The 10,109-nt window shown below is 47.8% G+C and overlaps 1 long non-coding RNA gene across 1 annotated transcript; it reads right to left on the bottom strand.

The window, feature by feature from the left end:
* Positions 1-625: 625 nt before the first annotated feature.
* LOC128566046 (uncharacterized) lies at positions 626-9,079 on the bottom strand. Its single transcript, XR_008374370.1, has 3 exons — positions 8,985-9,079; positions 6,588-8,160; positions 626-990 (listed from the first exon to the last, which is right to left on the bottom strand). It is a non-coding gene; the product is annotated as an uncharacterized LOC128566046 (long non-coding RNA).
* Positions 9,080-10,109: the final 1,030 nt, after the last annotated feature.

Here is a 10,109-nt window from a genome sequence, read left to right as displayed (position 1 = left end):
ATTGTGTCTTGCCCCCAGAAGGTGTGGCACACACCAAGGCCCCACCCACCTCTCTCCTTCCCTCTCTCTGCTCTTATTTTCCCCACCCCCACCCCCACCATGACCTTGATTGTCGTTAATTGTCCTCATATCAAAATTGAGTACATAGGATTCATGCTTCTCCATTCCTGTGATGCTTTACTAAGAATAATGTCTTCTACTTCCATCCAGGTTAATACGAAGGATGTAAAGTCTCCATTTTTTTTTAATGGCTGAACAGTATTCCGTGGTATACATATACCACAGCTTGTTAATCCATTCCTGGGTTGGTGGGCATTTAGGCTGTTTCCACATTTTGGTGATTGTAAATTGAGCTACAATAAACAGTCTAGTACAAGTGTCCTTATGATAAAAGGATTTCTTTCCTTCTGGGTAGATGCCCAGTAATGGGATTGCAGGATCAAATGGGAGGTCTAGCTTGAGTGCTTTGAGGTTTCTCCATACTTCCTTCCAGAAAGGTTGTACTAGTTTGCAGTCCCACCAGCAGTGTAAAAGTGTTCCCTTTTCTCCACATCCAATCCAGCATCTGCAGTTTTGAGATTTTGTGATGTGGGCCATTCTCATTGGGGTTAGATGGTATCTCAGGGTGGTTTTGATTTGCATTTCTCTAATAGATATGGATGATGAACATTTTTTCATATGTTTATTAGCCATTCATCTGTCTTCTTTAGAGAAGGTTCTATTCATGTCTCTTGCCCATTGATATATGGGATTGTTGGCTTTTTTCATGAGGATTAATTTGAGTTCTCTATAGATCGTAGTTATCAAGCTTTTGTCTGATTCAAAATATGCAAATATCCTTTCCCATTGTGTAGGTTGTCTCTTTGCTTTGGCTGTTGTCTCCTTAGCTGTACAGAAGCTTTTCAGTTTAATGAAGTCCCATTTGTTTATTTTTGTTGTTGTTGCAATTGCCATGGCAGTCTTAAGAGGAAAATTTATCGCTTTAGATGCCTACAAAACAGAAAGAGAACGCATTAACAAACTCACATGCCAACTTATGGAATTGGAAAAAGAAGAACAATCTAAGCCTAAACCCAGTAGAAGAATAGAAATATCCAAAATCAAATCAGAGATCAATGAAATTGAAAACAAAAGAATCATTCAGAAAATTAATGAAACAAGGAGTTGGTTTTTTGAAAAAATAAATAAAATAGATAAACCATTGGCCAGACTAATGAGAAATAGAAAAGTAAAATCTCTAGTAACCTCAATCAGAAATGATAAAGGGGAAATAACAATAGATCCCACAGAGATACAAGAGATCATCTCTGAATACTACCAGAAACTCTATGCCCAGAAATTTGACAATGTGAAGGAAATGGATCAATATTTGGAATCACACCCTCTCCCTAGACTTAGCCAGGAAGAAACAGAGCTCCTGAACAGACCAATTTCAAGCACTGAGATTAAAGAAATAATAAAAAAGCTTCCAACCAAAAAATGCCCTGGTACAGATGGCTTCACACCTGAATTCTATCAAACCTTCAAGGAAGAGCTTATTCCTGTACTGCAGAAATTATTCCAAACAATTGAGGAAGAAGGAATCTTCCCCAACACATTCTATGAAGCAAACATCACCCTGATACCAAAACCAGGAAAAGACCCAACCAAAAAGGAGAATTTCAGACCAATTTCACTCAGGAACATAGATGCAAAAATTCTCAACAAAATCCTAGCCAATAGATTACAGCTTATCATCAAAAAAGTCATACATCATGATCAAGTAGGTTTCATCCTGGGGATGCAAGGCTGGTTTAACTTATGCAAGTCCACAAACATTATCCACCATATTAACAGAGGCAAAAATAAAGATCATATGATCCTCTCAATAGATGCAGAAAAAGCATTCGATAAAATCCAACATCCTTTTCTAATTAGAACACTGAAGAGTATAGGCATAGGTGGCACATTTCTAAAACTGATCGAAGCTATCTATCACAAACCCACAGCTAATATTTTACTGAATGGAGTAAAACTGAAAGCTTTTCCTCTTAGGGCTGGACCCAGACAAGGTTGTCCTCTGTTACCTTTACTATTCAACATAGTGCTGGAAGTTCTAGCCAATACAATTAGGCAAGACAAGGAAATAAAGGGAATCCAAATGGGAGTAGAGGAGGTCAAACTCTTCCTCTTTGCTGACGACGTGATCTTAGAGAATCCCAAAGACTCAACCATAAGACTCCTAGAAGTCATAAAAAAATACAGTAATATTTCAGGATATAAAATCAATGTCCACAAGTCAGTAGCCTTTGTATATGCCAATAACAGTCAAAATGAGAAGCTAATTAAGGACACAACTCCCTTAACCATGGTTTCAAAGAAAATGAAATACCAAGGAATATACCTAACGAAGGAGGTGAAGGACCTCTATAAAGAAAACTATGAAATCCTCAGAAAGGAAATAGCAGAGGATATTAACAAATGGAAGAATACACCATGCTCATGGATGGGCAGAATCAACATTGTTAAAATGTCTATACTTCCCAAAGCAATCTACCTATTCAATGGCATTCCTATTAAAATACCAACATCATACTTTCAAGATTTGGAAAAAATGACTCTGCGTTTTGTATGGAACCAGACGAAACCCTGTATAGCTACAGCAGTTCTTAGTAATAAAAATAAAGCTGGGGGCATCACCATACCAGATTTTAGTCTATACTACAAAGCCATAGTGGTCAAGACAGCATGGTACTGGCACAAAAATAGAGACATGGACACTTGGTATCGAATAGAAAACCAGGAAATGAAATGAACATCTTACAACCACCTAATCTTTGATAAACCAAATAAGAATATACCTTGGGGGAAAGATTCTCTATTCAACAAATGGTGTTGAGAGAACCGGATATCCACATGTAAAAGACTGAAACTGGACCCATACCTTTCCCCACTCACAAAAATTGATTCAAGATAGATAAAGGACTTAAATTTAAGGCATGAAACAATAAAAATCCTCAAAGAAAGCATAGGAAAAACACTGCAGTCTGTGCTTTTAACAGAGGGGATGATCCTCACCAGATGCCGGCACCATGCTCTTGTACTTCCCAGCCTCCAGAACCGTGAGTCAAATAAATCTCTGTTCTTTATAAATTGCCAGTCTGTGGTACTCTGTTAGCAGAAGATAATGGACCAAAGAAGTCTCTATCCCTAACCTTATCCCCATCTCCATTCCTAACCTTATACCTATTCCTACTTCAGCCTGTATCCTCACCTCTCTCCCTACCCCTATCAGCAGAGCTGTTAGAAAGATGAGTGGGAAACAGCATGTGCAAGGGATTACTTTATAAACGGCAAATCTCTCAGCAAATCTCTCATTCCTCTTTCCAAGTGCAGGGTTTGTTGAAAACACAGCTTGCCAGGCCCTACACTAGCATTGCTGAGTCGGTGAGAATTCCATTTCTAACGCATTCCCAGGTGATGTCAATGCTGGTGGCCAGCAGAACCACACTTTGGAAATCACTGACATTAACATTCTGTGCATCTCTGAGTTGGTCTTTAAAGGTTATACTCAGAGAAGCAAAGACTTTTGGTTGTGTTTGTCTCCACCACAAAACTAGAAAATATTTTGTAAAAACTCACAGATTTTAAAAAATGTGTTTTTTAATCATAATGATTACTTGATAAAAAAAAGAAGCATTCCCAAGAACTTGCTTAACTTGCTTAACTCACAGTAGCATGCTCCATCTCTGTGTGAACCCCAGCACTGTGCCCTGCAATCTCTTTGCTTGTTCTTTTGCAATACAGTATTTCCTGAGTGGGAAACGGTGGGACATTACATCTGTGATCCTTACATTGACTTTAATTTTATGGCAGTAACTTGCATATATAACACACATGCACAAAATAGGCAACAACAAAAGCCAATTGTTAAATACAGTCGTTACTCTGGTTAATAAAACACAACTCGAATGCACTGGCAAAGAATGCCATCACTTAGAAAAAGAATCAAAGACTCCTAGTTTTTCTATATTATCGATCTGGGCACCTGAATGATTTAAAGCACCAGTAATGTTACCAGTTAATGTTACCAGTAACGTTATCTGGAATACGTGAGTAATAGGTGGTTTTCACTAAGGCGTGTGCCTCTCCCTGTGATCAGTGAGTGTATCTAGGGCCATTCTGCTTCGTGACGTTACCACTGATGTGTTTACTCTTATAGGCCCTACTGGGGGGCTACTGCAGGCTCTGCGCCTTGCTCACAATTTATACCACACCTGGCTTCCCTCCCTGGGAACAGGTATAATAGGCAATTAGTAAATTTCCCATGTCACTGGTACTATAGGGGCTCCAGCAGGTATTGGTGTCTTTGATGGTATCACAAGCCTTTCAGAGCTCTGTCAAGGAGCACTGTTGGGTCACTTGACCCTCAGCCACCTTCATGACACTCTCCAGCACCGTCAAGCTGACTCACTGTGGAGGTTTCTTCCAGCCCAACTTCAGGTCTGTGCCGCCATCGCGGCTTATCGGGTGATGATGATCTCGGGAGCGGCCACTGCTTTGGGGCTGTGGCTCAGTGTCTCAGAAGTAAATCTGAGAGTTTTCCAGGCCTCATGATTGTGGTAGTGGGTGCTCCTCTCAAGACCTGCACAGCCCCTGGGAGCTTCTGAGCCTAGGATCTTAGGAGCTGTTCTTGGACAATGCTTGGACTTTACTTTTTGTTGTTATTGTTTGCTTTTTGTCCAACTTGTCACTGACTCGAAGACTTGAGTTTTTAGCAGACCGTTCTTTCTTTTTGTAATTGGACTTGCTTCTGTTGGATTTTATGACAGGTGAAATCTCTAGTCTGTTTTATTCTGCTGCCCATTTCTGGATTTCACATCCTGTGAAATGGGAACCTTGGTCGTTATCTACAGACTGACACCATGGAGAAAGCGAAAGCAAAGTGCCGAACAAACATAAGGTCTCAGGGAGGCTCACCGGCCTGTCCAGTCCCAATCATCTCCATTGGTTTTCAGTGGGCTCTGGGAGAGCCACTCACGTGGTCCCATCTGTGGTTGGCAAGCAGAAACAAAACTGGTGTGGACCACCACCCACGATGGTCCATGCTTGCCCTCTGAGCAGGAAGGAATTCAGGAGTGTTCAGACAGCAGAGGTGAGCCAAAGCAGAGAGGTTTATGGAAAGCAGAGCGCAGTCTTCAGGAAAGGCAAAGGAGCAGACTGACCCAAGGGGGAACAGAACCACTCCAGCGTTAGGTTCCTCCTTTTATACTAATCCCTAATAATACGCTAAACTAGGGCTAGAATATCCATGGATTTTCTGGGAAAAGGGTGGGAGTTCCTAGAATCAGGAACCCTCCCCTTTCTTGACCTTACAGGGTAACTACCGGGAGTTGCCATGGCATTTGTAAATTGTCATGGTGGGTGTGATTTTTACTATGTTAATAAGGGTGGTTCATTTAGGAACACTGTTGCCTCAACTGTGCACATGCCCCAATTAAAGGAATCCCCCTTTACCTGAGATAAAGATATGGTGGCTAAAGTATCGAAGGGGTCCTTGTTGGTTACATTTATCTTAACTGAGCATATTCACATCCTTGTGACTTTCTTATTCTTTGGTTGCCTCCTCTGACCCCTGCCCCAACTGTCTCCTGTCTCCGGGATGCTAGTAGCAAAAACTCCCCTTGTCCCCTTGCCAGGTCGCCCAGAGACTGGGTTGGAAAGGATGCATGTGAATCTTGGCTCTGCAACTCAGCGTGGACACCCTCTTGGCAGGTGACTCTACCCTTCAGAGACTGCCCAGCCCAGGTGCCTGATGAGTGATGTGAGAGCAGAAGGCTGGCACACACACACCAGCATCTTCTGCCACCTGGGGGAGGAGCAGCAAGTGAGCAGAGTGAAAGGCGGAGCCTTGGTGATGTCGGTGCCCATACGCAGACACCCCCCAGGCCTGGGTCGTTGGGAGCCTGCGGGGCCTGGCTCTCTCCCCACTGGGGCAACCCCAGCCCCGCTCCTCTCTCAGCTCCCTGGGTCTCTCCATGGCCTCCTCCATTCGTGTCTGACTTCAGTGCTTCTGGGGAGAATGGCCCACTCACCTGGGCCCTGGAGCCTCATTGCAATGCCCCCCTCTCAGCCCAGCCAAATGAGGAAAAAAGAGGCTTGAGCTCTTGGGACCAGCAGCTTCCCTCTCCTACAAGGTGACGGCTGCAGGATGGGGTTCATTCTGCTGGAAATAGCTGGGTCTCCCTTGAAAGAAGCGGCAAACTTGAGGGAGGGGGGACCTCGGAAAGGCCAGCCTGCTGAAGTCAGCAGAATTGTGCTGAGCAAAGAGCAGGGAACTTAGGGCCCTGGGCTCTGCACCCAGCCTGGGCCATTCTAAAACCCACACCCACTGGAGGGACACAGCTCCCTCTGTGCTGTGGGCTGCCTAAGGGCAAAGTCAAGGGGAGACCCTATCCCCAGTGTGATCCGAGAGCAGGGAGCACAAAGCAGCTGCCACAACACAGAAGCATCTTTAAATTCTCGAGTCTTCTCTTTAAAATGCGTGCAGATTAATTCTTCTCTCCACAGAACAGCTGTTTTACAGAAAAGGGTTTAGAATCACTTACCAATTATATTATGTAAAGAAGAGTTTGAGGAAATAGATGTTCCAGGAAGCTGTGTCCCGTTGTCCTGTGAGTTCAGACGTCTGGCTTCTGCCAGGTGTCACAGGATCAAGCGTCTCCCCAACTGAACACAAGGAGGTTGAGGTGTCTCCAAATAGCCCTTCCCACTCAGACACAAACAACAACTGACACCTAATTTATGCTTAGCGTGTGGTTTTCAAACCCCTAATCAGGCAGAGGCTTTTGAGCTGGTGCAGGTGCCAGAGAGAGACTGGGCAATGTCGTTTGGAACTGCAAGTTGTTTGAGAATTTAGGGGAACAACTGGTGGCAGTTTGGAAGTCTGGGTGGCGTGGACTATCTGGGCCGTGTTTTCATGATCACAGCATTTCTTCTCGCTTCTATGGCTGAGCACACAGAGCGTTCTCCTCCCTGCCCACATTGTTGGAGAAAGTTGTCAGCAGCAAATTCTTGAGGTCACATTTTCAGAGACCTGCAATTAGTCTGAATGGAGCAGCCAGCTCCCCTCAGAAAGACAAAGTGGCCATCAGGGCCCCCGTGCTCCAGCTGGTGCACGAACCGGGGCTGAGTGAGAGCTGAGCCACCGGGCCTGTGGGGCCCAGTGAAGCTTGTCTTTTCCTTTGCAAGGGGCTGATTAGGCTCTGAATGAGGCTGCAGCCATTCACAGAGAAGCTGATTCAAAATTAAGGCACATTTTATCAAGAGGATTGATTGCAGACCACCAGCTTGCTCTTCCTGGCACTTCCCCAGTTTTCTGTGAGACAGAAACTTCCTCTCTCTCCAGGCAGGGCCAGGCCCTGCAGAGGGGGTGGTGGGCAGTGAGGGGCCCTCACAGGAGGGGAGCGGTGAGACAGGGAGCCCAGGGTGCAGGGAAGGGGCATTGGGTGAGGAGCACCATGCAAAGAGCTACAGGCTAAGGGGCTTCAGGCCAGGATCACTGGCATAGAGAGCACCAGGCTGGGAGCACTCCCTGCTTCCGGAACACCAGGTCAGGGAGGAGGGTTCTTTTCCCTGGGATCTTGTGGGGCCAGGCCTGCCACTCCATTCACAGCCCTCAGTCCCAGTGGCCTCCAGCTGGCCTTGAACCTGAGGAAACCCTGGTCCTGCACAGGCAGCAGGCTCAGCACAGCCCCACGGCCCCACTCCGGGCTTGTTGACGATGAGGGACAGAAAGTCAGTGCTGCCAGCCACTGACTCAGCACCACCCTGGCTGGTGTACACAGCCAGCCCTGGGGGGCGGGGAGGCTTCTCGGGGATGGGAGGCTGCTGCTGTGATTTGTTTTCCCAGTGTAAGTTAAGAGCAAGATGATGGAGAAAGGCCGACTGTACCCCAATCCCGCCAACTTTTGGTATCAGAATGTATTACAGTATTTCTATATTACTGTGTTACTGTGCAGCTGCTTGGAACATCTGTCAGTTCACAGTTTCTGTGGATCTGAATTCTGGGCAGTTCTGGTCCAGGGTCTCTCCTGAGGATGATTCTGAGACCCAAAGACCCGTGGGACCCGTGGGGAAGGAGCCGGGTTACCAGGCAAAAGGCAGGCTGCTGGCGGGGACCTGCAGGGCAGAGAAACACGCCTGAGCGCGGGGGTGTGGGGTGCATGTTCCAGCAGTGACTCTGCCCTCCTTCAGAAGGTGAGCGGGGGTGGGATCTCTCCGACCAGGAGGCTGTGGCCCTTCTCTGGGAGGCACCCTGGGTGCGGACTGCAAGCAGCATGGCACCAACCTGGCTCTGAAGGCTGAGGTTCGGCTCCTGCCTTGCTACGTGCTTGTTCTTTGAACCTCAGGCTCCCTATCTGTGAAACATGCTGGAAGGTCCCTTTGGTCAGGGTCCACCAGGACACGTCACCCTGTGGTGACAGGTGAGAGAGGTGGGCTGTTACCCGCACAGCGCCGTGAATGCAGGGCTGATGGGGCAGAGTTCACCCCCAATCTGCTCCGACATCATCCAGGTGCTTTCTGGCCCCAGCATCCTTGCAGGGCGTCTCACTGGAGCAAAGATGCTGGGGAGTGTGGCCATCAGAGGGCCTGGGCACCTCCTGCTCCTGAGTCTGTGTGGGGACACTTCCCTCCAGGGTACCCAAAGCACTTGGCAGTGCTTCCATCCCCGTTCTGAAAGTGCCAGCTTGCCAGGTGCCCTTGAATTTGGCAATGGCCTGGGGGAGCAAGCTGCCACCTGGACACCCCCACGAGCCAGCTGTGTCAACAAGCCCGGGCTCTTTGGCTGCCCTGCTGTCCCTCACAGGATCCCTTGGGTGACCACCATGTGCCATCCTCACGCTTTATGCGGGTCTGGTGGCCGCTGCCCCAGCTTCAGAGGCCACTGTGGGAGGTCTGTAGGGTGTGGGCTGTGTGCAGACTGCTGAGCTTCTACATTTTACCTGTAGGGACCCGGATGACCAGGACGATGACAGAGTCCAGGTGTCCCAATCTTCAGTTCCACACAGTAAAACAGGGCTATGATGCCTGCTACTAGGAGACCCTGAAAATTGAACAAGGAGGGGCCCCACCTGATACCCCTGTCTGGGCTGCCACCCCCACCCTCAAGATGCACCCACCCACAGCCCCAGGGATACGGACTCCCTATTGTACTCCCGGGGCCTGGACGTGCCTGCTCTTGGGGGTCTCCCAGCACAGACCCGTGGCCGTCTGAACCACTGAGATCAGGACTAGGCTAGGCAGCATTCCCAGGCCAGCAACACAGTGACACCCGGGGCCTGTCAGAAATGCAGATTCTCAGACCTCCGGGACCTGCGCTTAGGGGGTCCCTGCGATTTGGCATTGACCAGCAGATGTCGCCCTGACACACATTGGTGGGTCGGCCCACGTCCTGACGGCGAAGAAGGTGAAGGTCACTCAGCTGCACAGCATTCTGCAAAGGGTGGTGAGAGGTAAAACAAGACCTGGATCAAAACACATGAGAACAAATGTAAGATGTACCAGGAAGCTTACTTTACACTTGAATACAAGCAGACTGAGATCAACGGATGTCAGCAGTGTGAGCGAGAGAGGTAGCTCTATGTAAGACCATCTGAAGAGCACCGACTTTACAGACAAGTCTTTCCTCTCAGGGCACCAAGGACGTGCAGCTCATTACTGGGACTCACCAGCCAGCTCTTCCTATCAGGGTGTCAGAGGCTTGTGGTGTCAGCATATTTCTTATGTTTCTAACTGGACCAGATCAAGGGGGCAACGAGTCTGCAGCATGTCCTTCTTGCCTGAGTTGTGACCTGCTGTAACAGAGTCTCACAAACACTTTCTTCAGATCTAAGATGGAGTTAGCTTGGCCAGCTAACAGGTGTCCAGCCTGTGGGGGACTGGGGGTGTTCTGTGTGTGTTCACACGTTTGAGGTGGAGGGGGCTATTCAAACGCATCCCCGTTGAACATCCTGAGGTCAGGGGACCCAGAAGGGGCTCGGACGAGAGTGGACGCTGGGCTGGGAGTCCCCGGTCAGGGGCTTCAAACCACCCCTCAGGTCACCAGCTCTCCCTTGCCAAGGCTTGGT

Source organism: Nycticebus coucang, chromosome 14 (genome assembly GCF_027406575.1).
Source record: "Nycticebus coucang isolate mNycCou1 chromosome 14, mNycCou1.pri, whole genome shotgun sequence".
NCBI lineage: Eukaryota > Metazoa > Chordata > Mammalia > Primates > Lorisidae > Nycticebus > Nycticebus coucang.
Note: the sequence above shows the minus strand (reverse complement) of the source record. Positions and strands in the feature narration are given on the sequence as shown.